Genomic DNA, 20340 nt, shown 5'->3' with positions numbered 1-20340 from the left:
GATGGCTGGTTGAGTGGGTGGTTGGGTGGATCAATGGAATGATTGGTTGATGGATGGATAGATGGATGGGTGGATGGATGGATGGATGGCTGGGTGGGTGGGTGTGTAGGTGAATGGAATGATGGCTGGATGGGTGGGTGGTTGTGTGAATGGATGCAGGGTTTGGTGGGTGTGTGGGTCAATGAAATGATTGATGAATGGATGGTTGGTTTGGTGGGTGAATGGGATGATGGCTGGATGGGTGGGTGGTTACGTGGATGGATGGAATGATTGGTAGACGGATGGATGGATAGATGGGTGGGTGGTTGCGTGGATGGATGGAATGATTGGTAGACGGATGGATGGATAGATGGATGGATGGATGGATGGATGGTTGGTTGGGTGGGTGAATGGAATTATGGATGGATGAGCGGGTGGTTGGGTGGATGAATGGAATGATTGGTAGATGGATGGATGGATGGATGGTTGGGTGGGTGAATGGAATTATGGATGGATGATCGGGTGGTTGGGTGGATGAATGGAATGATTGGTAGATGGATGGATGGATGGTTGGGTGGGTGGGAACGTAGGTGAATGGAGTGATGCCTGGATGAGTAGGTGGTTGGGTGGATCAATGGAATGATTGGTAGATGGATGGATGGCTGGGTGGGTGGGTGTGTAGGTAAATGGAATGATGGCTGGATGGGTAGGTGGTTGTGTGGATGGATGCAGGGTTTGGTGGGTGTGTGGGTCAATGAAATGATTGGTGAATGGATGGTTGGTTGGGTGGGTGAATGGAATGATGGCTGGATGGGTGGGTGGTTGGGTGGATGGATGGAATGATGGGTAGACGGATGGATGGATGTTTGGTTGGTTGGGTGGGTGAATGGAATTATAGATGGATGAGCAGGTGGTTGGGTGGATGAATGGAATGATTGGTAGATGGATGGATGGATGTTTGGTTGGTTGGGTGGGTGTGTAGGTCAATGGAATGTTTGGTGAATGGATGGTTGGTTTGGTGGGTGAATGGAACGATGGCTGGATGGATGGAATGATTGGTAGACGGATGGATGGATGTTTAGTTGGTTGGGTGGGTGTGTGGGTCAATGGACTGTTTGGTGAATGGATAGTTGGTTGGGTGAATGGAATGATGGGTTGGTGGATGGTTGGTTGGGTGTGTGAATGGAATGATGGGTGGATGGATGGATTGTTGAGTGGATTTATGAATCTATCATCAACCGAGGATGACGAACTGTCAAAACATTGCTGCTCTGATACAAGGTTTATTTATGGATGAAAAAAAAGCACAGCAGTGTTTGGGTGTTCTGTCTTCGTCTGGCGTAATATGTCTACCGAATTGTGTGTATTCCATACAAAGTATGAAGCTGACTGGTCAGTTCTTGTCATGTGACTCGCGGTGGGCTTGTGACATTCTGGAAAGTTGAAATGTTTTCAATGGCCTCTATTGGAAACAACGAACTTGCGTGCACATGATACGTTAAATGTGATTGGCCCCTAAGACCTTTAAATCAGAGCCCCAAGTTTTTCGTGATTTTGTGATCGCTGAATCCAATGCAAAATCAACAAAAAGTCAAACATTTTTGCAATCTTGCTTAATTATTCATTTAAACTCAAAATAATCACCAACACATAAATAATCTCAAAAAACATCCAATTTCCAACCATAAAATCTATTTAGATTTATTTCAGTTTGCAATTAGTTCTATGTGACTTATAGACGTTGTGGTCACACTTTACAATAAGGTTCTTTAGCTAATGTTAACTAATGCATTTACTAACATTAACAAACAATGAACAATACATTTACTACCGTATTTATTCATGTTAGTAAACGTTATTTAATGAAAACACAGTTGTTCATTGTTAGTTCATGTTAACTCATGGTGCATTAACTAATGTTAACAAGCATGGCCTTGGATGTTAATAATGCATTAGTAAATGTTCAATTATGATTAATTAATGCTGTTCAAGTGTTGTTCATGATAAGTTCATGTTAGTAAATGCATTAACTAATGAACCTTATTGTAAAGTGTTGCCGACGTTGCATACGCAGCACACGTGATGTGTTTGAGCGTCTCTCAAAAAATGACATCTCACCTGCACCCTCACAATCCCACATTACATGGAAGTTGGAGGGGGCTGCAATACTCTGATTAAGAGTCTACCATGTAAACAGAGATTTTTGATTAATTTAATCAGATTAAGCTCATAATCGAACTAAAGAGAAATCGAGTTACGATATGTGCAGTATGCCAATTTTAGTCGCATTATTGAAGTGCAGTACAGACATGCAAACACCTTAATTGAACTATTACAGTTTTCAGCATTCTTCAAAATATCTTCTTTTGTGTTCAACAGAAAAAAGATTTGGAACCTCCTGTTGCTGAGTAAAGTGAGTATGTTTCCATTTTTGGGGTGAACTACAGTATGCCTTTAATGCCACAAATTGTAATTTTCATGAAAAAGAATGTATAAATCTATGTATAAGTTTTACGATTTAGATGAAAACTGTGTCATGTATTCATTTACCTAACCCTAACCCTAAGATTAACTTAACAATTCTTGCAAAAGAAAAGTAAAGGAGTGTGTGTGTGTAAAGTGTGTTTAAAGTCATGCAATAACCACCAAATGTAGAACATATAAATGTAGACCACAAATTCACCACAAATGCATTTGAATGTTTCTTAAACAATACGGCAGATTTCTGTGTCCTGTGGAAGCCCTTTCACAGCTAACCTTATAAATACATAAACATTTTCACACATTTCGGACGACGTAACAGCTTAATTTGAAAGGACACACAATAAACATTGTTCACGAGTGATAATTGCCATCTATTTAATTTGTTTTCTTCACACATCACATGCCACATATTTAATCTCAAGCTCTGGTTGTCTCCCTGGTAACAAAATTCACGAACCTGGTGTAAAAAATGAAAATAACCGGGGGAAAATTGTTCATTGTCATGGAAAATCAACCGAGTGACAATTAGGATGATTATAACAATGAATTATATATTATAACAACATGAAACGTGAGTATCTTCTTTTATTTAGTTATAAACTCACCGGCCACTTTATTAGGTACACCTTACTAGTACCAGGTTGGACCCCCTATAGCCTTCAGAACTCCCTTAATCCTTTGTGGCATAGATTCAACAAGGTACTGGAAATATTCCTCAGAGATTTTGGTCCAAATTGACATGAGAGCATCAAGCCGACAGAACTGCCGCTCACTGGATTTTTTTCTCTTTTTCAGACAATTAAAACCCTAGAGATGGTTGTGCTTGGAAATCCCAGTAGATTCGCAGGTTCTGAAATACTCAGACCAGCCCGTTTGGCACCAACAACCATGCCACATTCAAAGTCACTTAAATCACCTTTTTTCTTCATTCTGATGCTTGGTTTGCACAGCAGTAGATGCTCTTGATCATGTCTACATGCCTAAATGCATTGAGTTGCTGCCATGTGATTGACTGATAAAAAAAAAATCGTATTAACAAGCAGTTAAGACAGGTGTACCTAATAAAGTGGCCGGTATATGATTAGATATTAGATAACGTATATTAGATACGTTTTTTCATTATTTTATTATTTTTCCTTATAGTATGTTAAGTTTAGCTAAATAAAAATGGCAAATTTTACACCATTTAAAATCTAAACAATAAATGAACATGATTATTTGAAGCCCTTTCTAGTATTTTTGAGTGTAAAAAAAGTTGTATCCCGTGGGATTCAGTTTTAGCTATATTCGAATGAATAGGACATGGAAAGTTTATTTACTTTATTTGTTTTTCTGAACTGTATACACTGTTAGATTATTTTTTGCATTTTAGTGGGTTTTACTGGCAGCGCTGTTGCCAGCAGGTAACAGGTTAGTCCCTCTTTACAGTAGGTTACCTGTAAAAGTGTTTTACAGTAGCAGGCAGGGCCAGCAGGTCCGTACAGGCGACCTAGTCAGCCGCCTCCCCCATACTCACTTTTATCCGCGATAACACCCCATCCCCTTAACCCCCCCCCATATCAAGTAAAATATTATTTACTGCCATCATGAAAAAGATAAAAGAAATCAGTTGATAGAAATGAGTCATTGAAACTATTATATTTAGAAATGTGTTGAGAAAATCTTCTCTTTAATCTAAGTAATCTAGATTAAAATGGCTCATTTGAATTCTGCAAAAGGCATTCAGAATATGTGTGCTACCCAAATAATGACTAAAAGTAAGTCTTTGAGAACGGGTTTCTCAAGCCAGGTGGCGCATTAGACCAGGGGCTCATCTCCTGTTTCCAAAATGCATCACAAACTGCTGGAGAAACTGTTCCACTATGATAATTGGGGATGAAAATAAATGATGTTCAATAAGATGTACTTGTGTTTACTAACTGTTTATTCAGTTAAACATGAATTTTGAACTGTAGGCCTACATAAGCTCGAAAACAGCGATTTTTGATCACCTTAATCCGGCTAAAGTCATAACTGAACTAAACAGAAATGGAATTAAGACATGTGGAGTATGTAGATATTAGTGGCATTATTGAAGTAAACACCGCAATTAAACTATTACAGTTATGTAGTACTTTTCACCATATTTTCCAACACGATCCACACACTTGGCTATCAGTAAAGGGCCCCACACACAGATATGCTGAAGTTTTTATTTTCCATTTGGCATGCGTTAGTAAATTCCATAACACTCTGACCAGTCCTTACTCCTTATTTGCGTCTAATACCCTAGTTTGTCACGGGGCATGAATAAAATGTTCATGAGTGAATGTCAAACTTCCGAACTGCAGTTAGAAGTCAGCCAAAATTACAGTAAACTCTTACATGAAAGCACTTCACCTAAACATTTTAATAAAATTATTGTCTATTATAGCAAACAACCAGACTACAGATGTCCATGTAAGCGTAGTCAGTGGTGTCTTCGAAGTAAGTGAAAGATCCAGAGGGGCATCCTGCTGATTTGATTCAGAGGGGCAATTTTTTTGTCAGACGGCTCACTGGTCAGGTATACATCCGCGCTAAAATATCAAGGTGAAAGTCACTATAACTTGCATAGAATAGACTTAGCTCCCAACTCAACTTTGAGAATATATTAACAGCGATATTTTTTATTGCGTGATAAGAGTCTCGTGTTAACGCCAATAACGGCCCGACACCAATATATATATTTTATTTATCACCCAGATAAGTTGGTGGTTCATTCCGCTGTGGCAACCCCGGATTAATAAAGGGACTAAGCTGACAAGAAAATGAGTATATATATATATATATATATATATATATATATATATATATATATATACTCATTTTCTTGTCAGCTTAGTCCCTTTATTAATCCAGGGTCGCCACAGCGGAATGAACCACCAACTTATCCAGCAAGTTTTTACACAGCGGATGCCCTTCTAGCCACAACCCATCTCTGGGAAACATCCACACACACATTCACACACACACTCATACACTACAGACACTTTAGCCTACCCAATTCACCTGTACCACATGTCTTTGGACTGTGGGGGAAACTGGAGCACCCGGAGGAAACCCACGCAAAGGCAGGGAGATAATGCAAACTCCACACAGAAACGCCAACTGAGCCGAGGTTCGAACAAGCGACCTTCTTGCTGTGAGGCGACAGCACTACCTACTGCGCCACTGCCTTGCCTCTCTCTCTCTCTCTCTCTCTCTCTCTCTCTCTCTCTCTCTCTCTCTCTCTCTCTCTCTCTCTCTCTCTCTCTCTCTCTCTCTCTCTCTCTCTCTCTCTCTCTCTCTCTCTCTCTCTCTCTCTCTCTCTCTCTCTCTCTCTCTCTCTATATTTATATATATATAATTATGAAGATAAAAATTATCAAAATGGGCTAATATAACAAAAAACAAGCATCCAAATTAAAACAGATTGTAGTTCATTTCAATGATACCTCATTTAGATAATACATTTTCATAAAAACAATAAAATTCCCATTGATTTGCTTTGAAGAAAAGTCTCACGACGCATCAAGAGAGCAGAATGTCTATAGTCACAAATGCAACTGCACACAGCAACACATTAAAAACCCATCAGAGTAACTAAGAAACCTCCTTTCCTTGTTGTTCTTGAAACAGCGCTCATATCAAAATCCCACAAGAAATAATTCAGCATCAACTCTTTATTAACACATCCACATTTTATATATAATAAAGCGCAGGAATCCTCACACGGCTGCAGCTTCTGTGACTGTTTCTCAGGGTTTTAACTCGGTTTTAAATGAGAGCCGCAGCATTATAACTCATAACACTCGCGTCTGATTGGCTCTGCTGTGCGCAGCTGTCACTGATTGGCTCCGCTGGGAGGGTCCCTTTGTCTCCTCTCGGCCACACAATTCGAGTTTTCCCATCTCTGATTGGTCATGAGGTGCAACCGCGGGGTATGAAACAAACGTGGGACCCCCAGCTGAGAGACCATCGTCACCCTTCACTTCCAGAGCAAACGCCCCGCTGCGGCTCCATCTACACCTCAATCAAAGCCTGGATTACCGCACTGCACTTTGGGTATTTTTAATAGCTCTGAATGTGCAAGATTTATGAGACTTGTTTACAAATCGCGGAGATTTTATTACGTCGTCCACTGTGATTTAATAAGAAAAACTGGAAAATTTTACTGTTTTAGTAATTTATTTATTATCACAAGGCATACTTAATAGCGATGTTATCTACAGGGTGGGCCATTTATATGGATACACCTTAATAAAATAAGAATCATTGGTAATATTAACGTCCGGTTTGTGGCATATTAGTATATGTGAGGGGACAAACTTTTCAAGATGGGTGGTGACCATGGTGGCCATTTTCAAGTCGGCCATCTTGGATTAAACGTTTGTTTTTTCTATAGACCTTTTTCTTGGAACGCAAAATTACCCATTATGCTTTGCGTGTATGCGCAAGGAGAATGCGAAGAACTTCCGGTCGGCAGCTGATGCGTGTAAACAGTCATTTTTTTGAGAGCTTTGAAACGATAGTTTTAATCTATTTTACCTGCTTTTATCCTCTTTGAACTAATACTGTTGTCCATCAGCACCATCTCCTGGACTGATCATTTAAAGAAATGCGATCTAATAGAATGGAAAACAGCTGCTGTGAGGCATTTCCCCCCTCGTTGTCAGACGGCATCTTCTGCAGTTTAAATGAAGCCTTGTCATCGCTAAAGTCAACATTTTCTCTTTATTTCAAATATATAACCAGCCCAAACAAATGTAATTCACCAAAATGTTTGACACATACACGTAGCCTGTATTGTGCCACTGACACACTGATTTAATGACTGTGACATAGTGAAAATATAGGCTACCCTGCTGAAAAATCCAGCCTAAACCAGCCTAGGCTGGTTGGCTGGTTTTACCTGGTTGACCAGGCTGGTTTTAGAGGGGTTTTGGCCACTTCCAGGCTGGTTTCCAGCCATTTCCAGCCTGGTCTTAGCTGGTTAGGCTGGGAGATGACCAGCTAAAACCAGCTTGACCAGCCTAGCCAAGCTGGGAGTCCAGCCAAAACCAGCTATATCCAGCTTAAACCAGGCTGGTCAAGCTGGTTTTAGCTGGATCAATTAATTGAGTCATTAATTAGAGACTCACACTGATCAGATCATTTGAATTAATGAAATATTAACTGGAGAATCACTCAGACTGGATCATCTGAATCAGTGAATATTAACTGGAGAATCACTCTGACCAGATCTTCGGATTTAGTGAGTCATTAACTGGAGAATCACTCTGACAGGATCAACTGATTCACTGAGTCATTAACCAGAGACTCACTTTGACCAAATAATTTGAATCAGTGAATTATTAACTAGAGAATCACTCTCACTGGATCATCTGAATCAGTGAGTCATTAACCGGAGACTCACTTTGACCCAATAATTTGAATCAGTTAATTATTAACTAGAGAATCACTCTCACTGGATCATCTGAATCAGTGAGTCATTAACCGGAGACTCACTTTGACCCAATAATTTGAATCAGTTAATTATTAACTAGAGAATCACTCTCACTGGATCATCTGAATCAGTGAGTCATTAACCGGAGACTCACTTTGAGAAGATAATTTAAATCATTGAGTTAGTAACCGCAGAATCATATCAAGAAAAACGAATCTTATGCGCAAACAGAACCTTTAAAGAAAAGTATGAAACAGATTAAATCAAAACAAAGACTTTCACTTTATTAAGCCTCGGAGTTAAGAAATAATTCCTATCAAAGCTGTTTACAAGTTTACAAGCTCAAAAAATGCCCTGTTCTCCATATCCTGCCGCAGAGATGAACCTGTGACCCGCAATCGGATCAAAGAAGCAATTACAAACTCATAAATTTACTTGTTTGCCGTGTGGAAAAAGTGGAGTGGCGTTCTAAGAGCCGACGCATGATCTCTGGATATTGGAAAAGCAATCAAACGGAAGACTAATTAATGAGCTTTTGAGTTATTGCTCAACTTGACACCAAGCCTCATGGGGAAGGAGTTTAATCTAACGCTCAGATAAGTCATAAACATTCTTGCTCTCTCCGATCAGTCGGCACAGAGACGATTAAAGCGGATATCAGATGTTGTAGAGGAGCTGCGAATGAGAGCTCTCCAGTTCTTGTTAGTCATCATGCATGCGCGCCACAATAACCTTCCATTATGACAATTAAGTCCAGATTTTCTGCAATAACAACTTCCGTTTTAGTTACTTCCCAGACAAAGTATGCATGAGATATACACAGACTACTTTTCAATTCGATGAAGTTGAAGCTTAATAGTGTGTTAGCATCAAGAATTGTAATAATAATCCCAGCAGGCACACGACATCTTAGGTTAGATTTAGGTCATGATGTCAGGTGACCGAAATTTAATGTCTAGCCAGCGTCTAAAATCTTTATTTTGACATCCAATACGTCAAATTATGTTGATATTTGATTGATTTTAGGTTGTGATGGAAAGTGACCAAAATCCATCATCTGATAGTGGTAACGGCCACACAACGTCAAGGTGTAACATGATTAGACGTAATTATATTTTGTTTATTTTAGGTAGGATGTTGGACATGACTTTGGTCTGACGTTGGATTCTGACGTCAACTTGATTTTCAATTCCAAACAAAATCTAACATCCCCACGACGTTGGGTTACAATGTCAATATGTTGACAAGTTGACGTCCTGTGCCTGCAGGGATTGTAACATTCACACCAACGCTTAACATTGTTCATCGTTTATTGTAACCCTGTTGAAAAAATCCAGCTTAAACCAGCCTAGGCTGGTTGGCTGGTTTTAGCTGGTCAACCAGGCTGGTTTTAGAGGGGTTTTGGCCACTTCCAGGCTGGTTTCCAGCAATTTTCAGCCTGGTCTTAGCTGGTTAGACTGGGAGATAACCAGCTAAAACCAGCTTGACCAGCCTAGCAGGCTGGAAGCCCAGCCAAAACCATGAACATGAACCATGTCCAGCTTAAACCAGACTGGTCAAGCTGGTTTTAGTTGGATTTAGCTGGTCATTTTCCAGCCTGAAACCAGCCTGGAAGTGGACAAAACCGCTCTAAAACCAGCCTTGTCGACCAGCTAAAACCAGCCAACCAGCCTAGGCTGGTTTAAGCTGGATTTTTTAGCAGGGAAGTGAGTAGTGCAGGGGTGGCCAACCCTGTTCCTGGAGAGCCACCTTCCTGCAGATTTCAGTTGCTACCCATATCAAACACACCTGAACACCATGTGATAATTACAGGCAGGTGTGTTTGATATGGGTTGCAACTGAAATCTGCAGGAAGGTGGCTCTCCAGGAACAGGGTTGGCCACCCCTGGAGTAGTGGTTTTGTCATCTGTCGCTTTAAGCACTCGCTGGCTTCAAAACTGGTGGATTCTGATTGGCGGATTTTTTAAAAACAACAAGACATTTCTTAAAAACTGCGGAACCACAAATAGCACATGCACACATGCACGCACACACAGGCTCTCTTGAATTTTTGTGTTGAATAAAATTGAATTTCTCGTCATCTCAACTTCCATCGAATATGAAAATACATAGTCACACTTTAAATTTTTTTTTTTAAACTTTAATAATTAAATAAAATTACATTTTTTTAAGCATTATAAAACATTTGCCGACTGTTTTTTTGTTAACTAAAACTAAGTTGCAGAATTTCATAGTTTAAAAATTTATTTTAAAATAATAATTTAAACATAAACCAGCATTATACACTTTTTCGGAGGACATCCTGGGATTTTGTAGGGCTGCTCGATTTTGGAAAAAATCATAATCCCGATTATTTTGGTCATAATTGTAATCACGATTATTCTAAACGATTATCAGTTAAAGTCAAAATTATTAGCGCTCCTGAGAATTTAGTTTTTTTAAATAACTGTTTCCCAAATTATGTTAAACAGAGCAAGGAATTTTAACAGTATTTCCTCTAATATTTTTTTCTTTTGGAGAAAGTCTTATTTGTTTTATTTTAGCTAGAATAAAAGCAGGTTTAAATATTTTGAAACCCATTTTAAGGTCAATATTATTAGCCCCCTTAAGCAATATATTTTTTGATTGTCTGCAGAAGAATCTACTGTTATACAATGACTTGCCTAATTCCCTAATTAAGCCTTTGAATTGCACTTTAATTTGAATGCTTGTATCTTGAAAAACATCTAGTAAAATGTTATGTGCTGTCATCATAGCAAAGATAAAACAAATCAGTAATTAGACATGATATATCAAAACTATTGTGTTCAGAAATAAGTTTGTAAAAACTTCTTTCCATTAAACAGAAATTGGAGGAAAAGGGTTGCTAATATTCTGGAGGGCTAATATTTCTGACTTCAACTGTGTATATATATACACAGTTATTTTCCACCCTGCAAAGGAAAGAGAAGTAAATAAAATCAAATAAAAATATAAAACAAACTGTGAGCGGGCGGTCTAACAATATCGCTCCCGACTCCCGAGTGAGCAACGTTGCGTATGTACAGTATGTGTGTGAATGATACAGCTTGTTTGTTGCTGTGTGTGTCTGTGTGTGTGTGCGCACGAATGAGAGAGAGCTTTGTGCTGTGTGTGAGTGTGTGTGAGACAGAGCTTGATGCCTATGTGTGTGTGTGTGTGTCACTTGCTTGGTGCTTATGTGTGTGTGTGTTTAGAACTCTGTATAGCTGGGTGGTTTTTAGTTTTGTTCTCGTTAGCAAGAATGAGCGCGGCAGGTAGAAAAGGGGGTGGGTCGGGTAGCGGGACAACAAATGTTGAATATAAGCGGGATCGGTCCCGCTAAAACCTGGCAGGAGCGGGATTAAAAATTTAGGCCCGCGCAGATCTCTACTTCAGGCTGTTGATGTTGCCATCCACTCTGCAGATCTCTCGCATGCCTCCATACTAATTGTAACCCCAAACCATGACTTTTCCTTCACCAAACTTGACTGAATTTTGTGAGAATATTTGGTCCATGCGGGTTCCAATAGGTCCTGTGCAGAATTATGACTGGATCAGTGATCAGATTTGTGATCAGATTTAAGTTTGTTATTATTCCTGGTGTAAACAGGCCATTAAAAGTCTTACCAGGTCTGCAATGACATGCATCTGAATAAATGCTGACAGAATATTCGTTTCGTGACAAACCATTCCTATTAAAACCACCCAAACAGACACACACACACACACACCCCCCGACTGTAAACACAAGCATCCTCATTGATCTGTTCAACTGGATCTCTGTTAATTACTCAGCAAGCGTCTCTGATCTCCATCTGTCCCCGGTGTCCTGCATTACCACACACACACACACACACACACACTGACTGCCATTCAAATCAAATGACACAACTGAGAGGTGCGGCGCAATATTTCGGCTTTCCACTGCAAATGAGATCCTGTTAAAATACTGCGCGGAATTTAATTCCCCATCATTCCGCTTAATGGCCGTCGGCATTTTTGTGGTAGGGCACATATGAGAATTACTCCATTCTTCTTGCGCAGTTACAGCCATCTATCAGTCCAAGCGTAATTATTCCCCTGGCGCCGGAAAGCTGACAGGCCTATTGCCGGCTCACTCTCCATACAATAGAGTCTAATCTTTGCCAGTGAGCTGTGTGGTGCAGCGGCCCTTCAGAGTCTGGCACACTTGAATGGGATGGGGCGGGGCTTACAGATGGCCAGGGTGGTGCTGATTGGGCTTTCGGGTGATGTGGGCGGATGTGAACTATTAATGTACTCATTAATAATCATGAATGAGAGCGATCAGGATGGAGACACTGGGATGATGTTGTGCTCAACTGGCCGAAGCCACAATTTCAAACCACTGCAGCAGTAAAAAAAAAAAACAGTGCTGCCAAAAGATTAATTGCGATTTATCACATCCAAAATAAAAGTTTCATGTGTGTACTGAGCATATTTATTTTGTACATGTATATATTTGAGAAAATGCTTGTTTACATTTATGGATTAAATGTTTATATTTAATACAAATTAAAAAATTATATTAAATATTAATAGTAAAATGAAATATATATAAACAATCACCGTCCACTTTATTAGGTACACCTGTCCAACTGCTCGTAAACGCAAATTTCTTATCAGCCAATCACATGGCATCAACTCAATGCATTTAGGCATGTAGACATGCTCAACTTGAGCATCAGAATGGGGAAGAAAGGTGATTTAAGTAACTTTGAATGTGGCGTGTTTCCCAGAGATGGGTTGTGGCTGGAAGGGCATCCGCTGTGTAAAAAGTTGCTGGAAAGTTGGCGGTTCATTCTGCTGTGGCGACCCTGGATTAATAAAGGGACTAAGCCGACAAGAAAATGAATGAATGAATGAATGTGGCTCGGTTGATGGTGCCAGACGGGCTGGTCTGAGTATTTCAGAAACTGCTGACCTACTGGGATTTTCACGCACAACCATCTATAATGTTTACAGAGAATGGTCAGAAAAAGAAAAAATATCCAGTGAGCGGCAGTTCTGTGGGCGCAAATGCCTTGTTGATGCCAGAGGTCAGAGGAGAATGGCCAGACTGGTTCAAGATGACAGAGTCAACAGGAACTCAAATAACCGTTACAACAGAGGTCTGCAGAAGAGCATCTCTTGACACACAATATGTCCAAACTTGAGATGGATGGGCTACAGCAGCAGAAGACCACACCTTGTGTCTCTCCTGTCAGCTAAGAACAGGAAACTGAGGCTACAAATCACACAGGCACATTGGACAATAGAAGATTGGGAAAACGTCGCCTGGTCTGATGAGTCTCGATTTATACTGCAGCATTTGGTAGGGCTGGAATTTGGCGTCAACAACATGAAAGCATGGATCCATCCTGCCTTGTATCAACAGTTCAGGCTGGTGGTGATTGTTGTACTGGTTTGGGGGATATTTTCTTAGCACACTGTGGGCCCATTAGGCTCAAATGGCCTCAACAGTCACCAGATCTTAATCCAATAGAGCACCTTTAAGATGTGTTGGAATGGTGGTGAACGGGATGCTATCATGTCAATATGAACCAAAACGAAGGCATAAGGTGTTCCAACCCAGTACTAGTAAGGTGTACCTAATAAAGTGGCTAGTAAATGTATATGCGTATATGCAGTTAGTACACACACATTATGTAAATACTTTTATTTTGAAAATTTATTCAGCGTGCAAATTTTTACGCTGCTTCTGAAACCGCATACTTCTATACTATACAGTACGCTAAAATCAGTATGCGAGCCAAGTAGTATGTCCGAATTCATAGAATTCGAAAATTAGTATGCGAGAAGTGCCCAGATGACTTACTACTTCCTGCGAGATTCTGGAGTGCGCATTCCATGCATCTCATAATGCCTCGCGAGAGAATTCATGAATGGGAGTGAAGTGACGCAACTGACGCAGGAAGGACAGCTGGATGTTTTCATTCACTTAGAGCTGTGTTACACACTGCATGGGTGGTCATTTTCAAAAACCCTTAATAGTATTTTTTTATTTGTACAAACTTTAAAGTTAACTTGTGTTAGCACAACATGAAATAATGTTGTGAACCCCAGCATTTTGTACAATGTGAGCTGCAATTGCTTTGTGTTGGGACAATATGAAGGAATTAAATTGACTTAATAGTTTTAGTAGTTGATCAAACATAAAACCAAAAAAAAAAAATTCAACAATTGTGTTGTTTCAGCTTATTTTAAAAGAGTTGTTTGAAGAAACAGTAACCGACTGTCATGTCTATACAACCGGCCACTGAACTGTGAACTGAATTGATACAGTGGGCGGAGCTCAGAGCTGGAGCATCACATTGTGGGCGGAGTTAAGAATCACGGAATGTTGAGTGACTACAGGAGTGTGTCAGACCTCTTGCCTTCCTCCTCCTTCAGGCAGAAACATTTCCATTCACAGCTGACTTCAACTCTCTCTCAACACCTGCCTCGGTTGCGCTCGGGGAAAAAAAAAAATGACATCCTCAACTGTTATGGAAAAACTCAGAAATCTTTCTCCCTGACAGGAGCCCTGCTGCGCTCTTAGCTCTCACACTCGTCTGTTTGAAGCTCCACATTTTACATTCTCAAAGGGCATTTATTGTGTGTGACACCTTTCCAAAGATCCTGTCAAGATCTTCTGTCAAAGTATTTTACATGGAATATATTTCCATAAGACTTGATCAAAGTCCCCGCTGCAGTGACTCTACTGATGACTCTATTAAGGAGAAGACAGATGATTAAATATGTTTTTAAGTCCTTGTGTTACTTATGATGGCTGCTTTTATATTTTGTAGTCATATACGGTACACTATTTGGATAAATATTCATTTTAAATGTGGTCTGGAATGCAATTTATGTAAACTTAGTGTGAATGCACATTATTTGTGATTCATTTTGTCCACTCAGTTCGTTCTGGTTTATGTATGTAGATTCTGAATGCAAGATTTGTTCGGGCAAAGCAGTTCAGTCATCTTAAAGTGAATCAGTTTGTTCAGATAGAGTAAGTAACGGTACAAAATCCGATTCATTTAAGTGAATCAATTTGTTTAGAAAAAGAACACAACATCACAATATGTGAAGTGAATCGGTTTGTTCAGATACAATTTGTAATATTACAATATCCGATTGATTTAAGTGAGTCGGTTCATTTAAATAAAGTATGTAATGTAACGATATCCGATTCAAGTGAATCTGTTTCTTCAGATACAGTATGTAACTTTAATATGCGATTATTTAAGTGAATCGGTTTCTTCAGATACAGTATGTAATATTACAATATGTGATTCAAGTGAATCAGTTTGTCCTGATACAGTACGTAACATTACAATATCCGATTTAAGTGAATCAGTTCATTCAGATACAGTAAATAACATTACACTACCTGATCCATTTCAAGTGAATCGGTTTGTTCAGATACAGTATTCAACATTGCAATACCCGATTCATTTAAGTGAATCTGTTCGTTCAGATAAAGTATGTAAGGTTACAATATTTGATTCAAGTGAATCGGTTTCTTTAGATACAGTACAAAACATTACAATATATAATTCAAGTGAATCGGTTTGTCCAGATACAGTACGTAACGTTACAATATCTGATTCATTTAAGTGAATCGGTTTGTTTAAATACAGTATTCAACATTGCAATATATGATGTATATAAGTGAATCAGTTTGTTCAAATACAATATGTAACATCACAGTATCCGATTCATTTAAGTGAATCAGTTCATTCAGATACAGTACATAACATCACAATAGATGATTTATTTAAGTGAATCAGTTTATTCAGATACAGTATGTAACATCACTATACCCGATTAATTTCAGTAAGTCGGTTTGTTTAGATACAATATGTTATATTAAAATATCCAGATCAATTAAGTGAATCAGTTTGTTCAGATAAAGTATGTAAGCTTGCAACATCCGATTCAAGTAAATCAGTTTCTTCAGAAGCAGAACTTAACGTTACAATATCTGATTAATTTAAGTGAATCGGTTTGTTTAGATACAGTATTCAGCATTGCAATATATGACCTTAGTGAATCAGTTTGTTCAAATAAAGTATGTAACATCACAGTATCCGATTCATTTAAGTGAATCAGTTCATTTAGATACAGTACATAACATCACAATAGATGATTCATTTAAGTGAATCGGTTGGTTTGGATACAGTATTCAACATTACAATATCTGATTTATTTAAGTGAATAGGTTTGTTCAGATACAGTATGTAACATCACAAAAACTGATTCATTTTAGTAAATCGGTTTGTTTAGATACAATATGTCATACATTACAATATTCAGATCAATTAAGTAAATCGTTTCATTCAGATAAAGTATTTAAGGTTGCAATATCCAATTCAAGTGAATCAGTTTCTTCAGAAGCAGTACGTAATATTACAATATGTGATTCAAGTGAATTGGTTTGTCCAGATACAGTACGTAACGTTACAATATCTGATTCATTTAAGTGAATCGGTTTGTTCAGATACAGTATGTATTATTACAATATCAGATTCATTTTAGTAAATCGATTTGTTTAGATACAACATGTCATATTACAATATTCAGATCAATTAAGTGAATCATTTTGTTCAGATAAAGTATGTAAGGTTGTAATATCCGATTCAAGTGAATCAGTTTCTTCAGAAGCAGTACGTAACATTACTGTACAATATGTGATTCAAGTGAATTGGTTTGTCCAGATACAGTACGTAACGTTACAATATCTGATTCATTTAAGTGAATTGGTTTGTTTAGATACAGTATTCAACATTGCAATATATGATCTAAGTGAATCAGTTTGTTCAAATAAAGTATGTAACATCACAGTATCCGATTCATTTAAGTGAATCAGTTCATTCAAATACAGTACATAACATCACAATAGATGATTCATTTAAGTGAATCAGTTGGTTTAGATACAGTATTCAACATTGCAATATCCGATTCATTTAAGTGAATCGGTTTGTTCAGATACAGTATGTAACATCACAAAAACCGATTCATTTTAGTAAATCGGTTTGTTTAGATACAATATGTCATACATTACAATATTCAGATCAATTAAGTAAATCGTTTCATTCAGATAAAGTATTTAAGGTTGCAATATCCAATTCAAGTGAATCAGTTTCTTCAGAAGCAGTACGTAATATAACAATATGTGATTCAAGTGAATTGGTTTGTCCAGATACAGTACGTAAGGTTACAATATCTGATTCATTTAAGTGAATCGGTTTGTTCAGATACAGTATGTAATATTACAATATCCGATTCATTTTAGTAAATCGATTTGTTTAGATACAACATGTCATATTACAATATTCAGATCAATTAAGTGAATCATTTTGTTCAGATAAAGTATTTAAGGTTGCAATATCCGATTCAAGTGAATCAGTTTCTTCAGAAGCAGTACGTAACATTACTGTACAATATGTGATTCAAGTGAATTGGTTTGTCCAGATACAGTACGTAACGTTACAATATCTGATTCATTTAAGTGAATCGGTTTGTTTAGATACAGTATTCAACATTGCAATACATGATCTATTTAAGTGAATCAGTTTGTTCAAATACAGTAAGTGAAATTACAATATACAATTCATTTAAGTGAATCGGTGTGTTCAGATGCAGTACGCAATTACAATATCTGATTCATTTAAGTTAATCGGTTCGCTCAGATACAATATGTAAAATTACAATATCTGATTCATTTAAGTGAATCGGTTTGTTCAGATAGAGTACGTAAAATTACAATATACAATTATTTTAAATGAATCGGTTTGATTAGACTGTTAATTAAAGCTAATAATATTGTAAATAATGTTCAAATGTTACCCAGACCAGTCATTATGCATCACAAGAGCTCAGGGTGTCATCAGGAGCCACAACTGTTGATTTTGGACTCGTTTTTATGATTATTTTTAATCTATAAAACCTGTCACCATCCACTTCCATTATATGAATCACCAAGAACCACGGATTCAGCTCAAAATCTTTAATGTTCAACTGAAGAAAAGAAGTCACCTACATATATTGGATGACCTGTGGAGTGAATGAACGTTTTAATATTTGGGTGAACTGTCCCTTTAACACACCAGTAGTCTGAATTCTTGAAATGATGAAGGAACAAGCCACAGTGTTTCTCCTGACGCCGTGGAGCTAATGATTCTAATGTGAAGAAGACATGAATGGAAACCCACCCGAAACAGCAGGCGGAGAAACAACCATTACAGTTCTCCAAGCGGCAGTGATGAGTGATGCTTTCATTTGCTTTCTTCTGGATGTTTTAATGTGTGAAGAATGCCATGCGTCACATTGGACTCCGTGCGGCTCTTTATATCAGTTATACTGCGGCCTTCAGGAGCTCAATTGTGTCTGTGTGCAGCGGTAATAAAGCACATTTCTCTAAATGGAAGAAAGAAAAGCTGCAGTGTTTGAGACTGGAGGAGGATTTGAGTGGAAGCAGATTCATAATGGTATTTTTATCATATGAAATGAATTTATGTTCATATTGCGCTCATATCAATTGAGATAGATAGATAGACAGATAGATAGATAGATAGATAGATAGATAGATAGATAGATAGATAGATAGATAGATAGATAGATAGATAGATAGATAGATAGATAGATAGATAGATAGATAGAGAAGGCTGCAAATTTATGACATAGATATGTAATTATTTAACTAGGTACTTGACTGGCCTGCCTGCAGTCCCGACCTGTCGCCAATAGAGAATGCGTGGTGCTTTTTAAAGCACAAAATGCAACAACAAAGACCCCATACTGTTACCCTGTGAATTTCAGACAGGCAGCCACAGGCTTTTTGTATTTTATTTGTAATTTTTTAGAAATCTGATTTACTGAATTCCTTCAGTTCAAGTTGACCCGGCTCTTTCTTTGCCATTTACAGCGAATAATGCTTTTTTCCCATCCATCAAATGTTCTTTCTCTCTTTCTCCAGCACATAAACCTTTTATGCAACCAATCAAATACTCAGCTGGGCTTCCAATTCAACTTTTACTGCATGTCGTGGAGATGTTTTATCAAACCGTATAGACATGAATCAGCAAGCCAGACACCGACTGTCTCACTTCATAACACTTCACGTCTAAATATAGCCGGATATTCAGGTAAAACATCACGACACATTATGAATCTTTTACACACAACCACAACATTCATTCGACTTACAATACAGTATTCCAGCGTCACAGACCATGAAAAGCTCTTTAATACTTCTTGAAGACTTATTCATTACAGCAAACAGCAGCAAAGCAAAACGAAGCGAGTTAATGCCCTAAAAACTTTATAAAGTGCTTATAATGTGATGACCTCGGATTCAGAAATGTTAGATTATGCTTCACACTTTCACTGTAAATAAAATCGTCTTCATTGTCAGATCTAGAACAACAATAAGTCTCTTATTGTCTCAAACAGTAAGCTCAAAATCTGTTTTGAACGTTCGGATAATCAAATGATTCAGTGTAGAATAATTTAAAACAAATATCAAATGATTCACAAATGATTCAAAAAATTCACTTTAATCTGTTATAAACTTTAGAATATTCAGAGGATTCAATCCTAAATTCTTCCATCTCTCAAATGACTCACTCCAACTTTCCAATACTTGAAAGTCTGGATTCTTTTTGAATTCAAATGATTCAATTGAGTAAACCTCAGAGTCTGAATTCATTCTAAACTCTTCAATTTCTCTAATGATTCACTTAAAATCTGTCCTGTATTTTAGAATACATACATGATTCAGTTTAGATTAATTCTAAACTCATCATCCCAAACAAAACAATCTGTTCTGCAGTTTTCGATACTTCAAAGTCTGTAATCTTTCTAAATTCAAAAGATTCACTACATCTGTTCCAAACTTAAGTAGACAGAGCTTAGATTCATTCTAAACTCATCAATTTCTCAAAAGAAAAAACTCAGAATCACTTTTGGACTTTAGAATTCCCAAATAATACAGTTTAGATTCTAGATTCATTTTAACTCTTTAATTTATCAAAAATTCACTTTAATCTGTGCTTCACTTTAAAATACTCAAATGATTCAGTCTATATCCATTGCAAACTCATCAAACCCTTGAATCATTTGTTCACTTTAATCTGTTCTGAATGCTTAAATAATTCAGTCTAGATTCATTCTAAACTCTTAAATTTCTCAAATGATTCACTTAGAATCTGTTCTGGACCTCAGAATAACCAAATGTTTTAGTTTAATTTCATTTTAACTCTTTAATTTATCAAACAATTTACTTTAATCTGTGCTTCACTTTAAAATACTCAAATGATTCAGTCTAGATCCATTCCAAACTCAACAAAACTCTCAAATCATTTATTCACTTTAATCTGTTCCGAATGCTTAAAGTATTCAGTTTAGATTCATTCTAAACTCTT

General features: G+C 37.7%; 1 protein-coding gene and 1 long non-coding RNA gene across 5 annotated transcripts in view; one reads left to right on the top strand and one right to left on the bottom strand.

Moving 5' to 3' along the window:
* lingo1a (leucine rich repeat and Ig domain containing 1a) overlaps positions 1-20340 on the bottom strand; it is a 187638-nt gene that overhangs the window by 95816 nt on the left and 71482 nt on the right. The gene's annotated exons all lie outside the window — the stretch shown is intronic.
* LOC147837656 (uncharacterized) overlaps positions 1-20340 on the top strand; it is a 55392-nt gene that overhangs the window by 33047 nt on the left and 2005 nt on the right. The window contains exons 3-4 of one of the 2 annotated variants that reach the window (XR_015526144.1): positions 2359-2392; positions 18894-19062. This is a non-coding gene — a long non-coding RNA (uncharacterized LOC147837656). Of the gene's footprint in view, positions 1-2358; positions 2393-14124; positions 15099-18893; positions 19063-20340 lie in introns of those variants that run through there. The other variant, XR_015526145.1, reaches the window with a different exon arrangement.

Source organism: Danio rerio, chromosome 25 (assembly GCF_052040795.2).
Source record: "Danio rerio strain M-AB ecotype USA chromosome 25, GRCz13ab, whole genome shotgun sequence".
NCBI lineage: Eukaryota > Metazoa > Chordata > Actinopteri > Cypriniformes > Danionidae > Danio > Danio rerio.
This window is presented reverse-complemented; position numbering and strand designations above follow the sequence as displayed.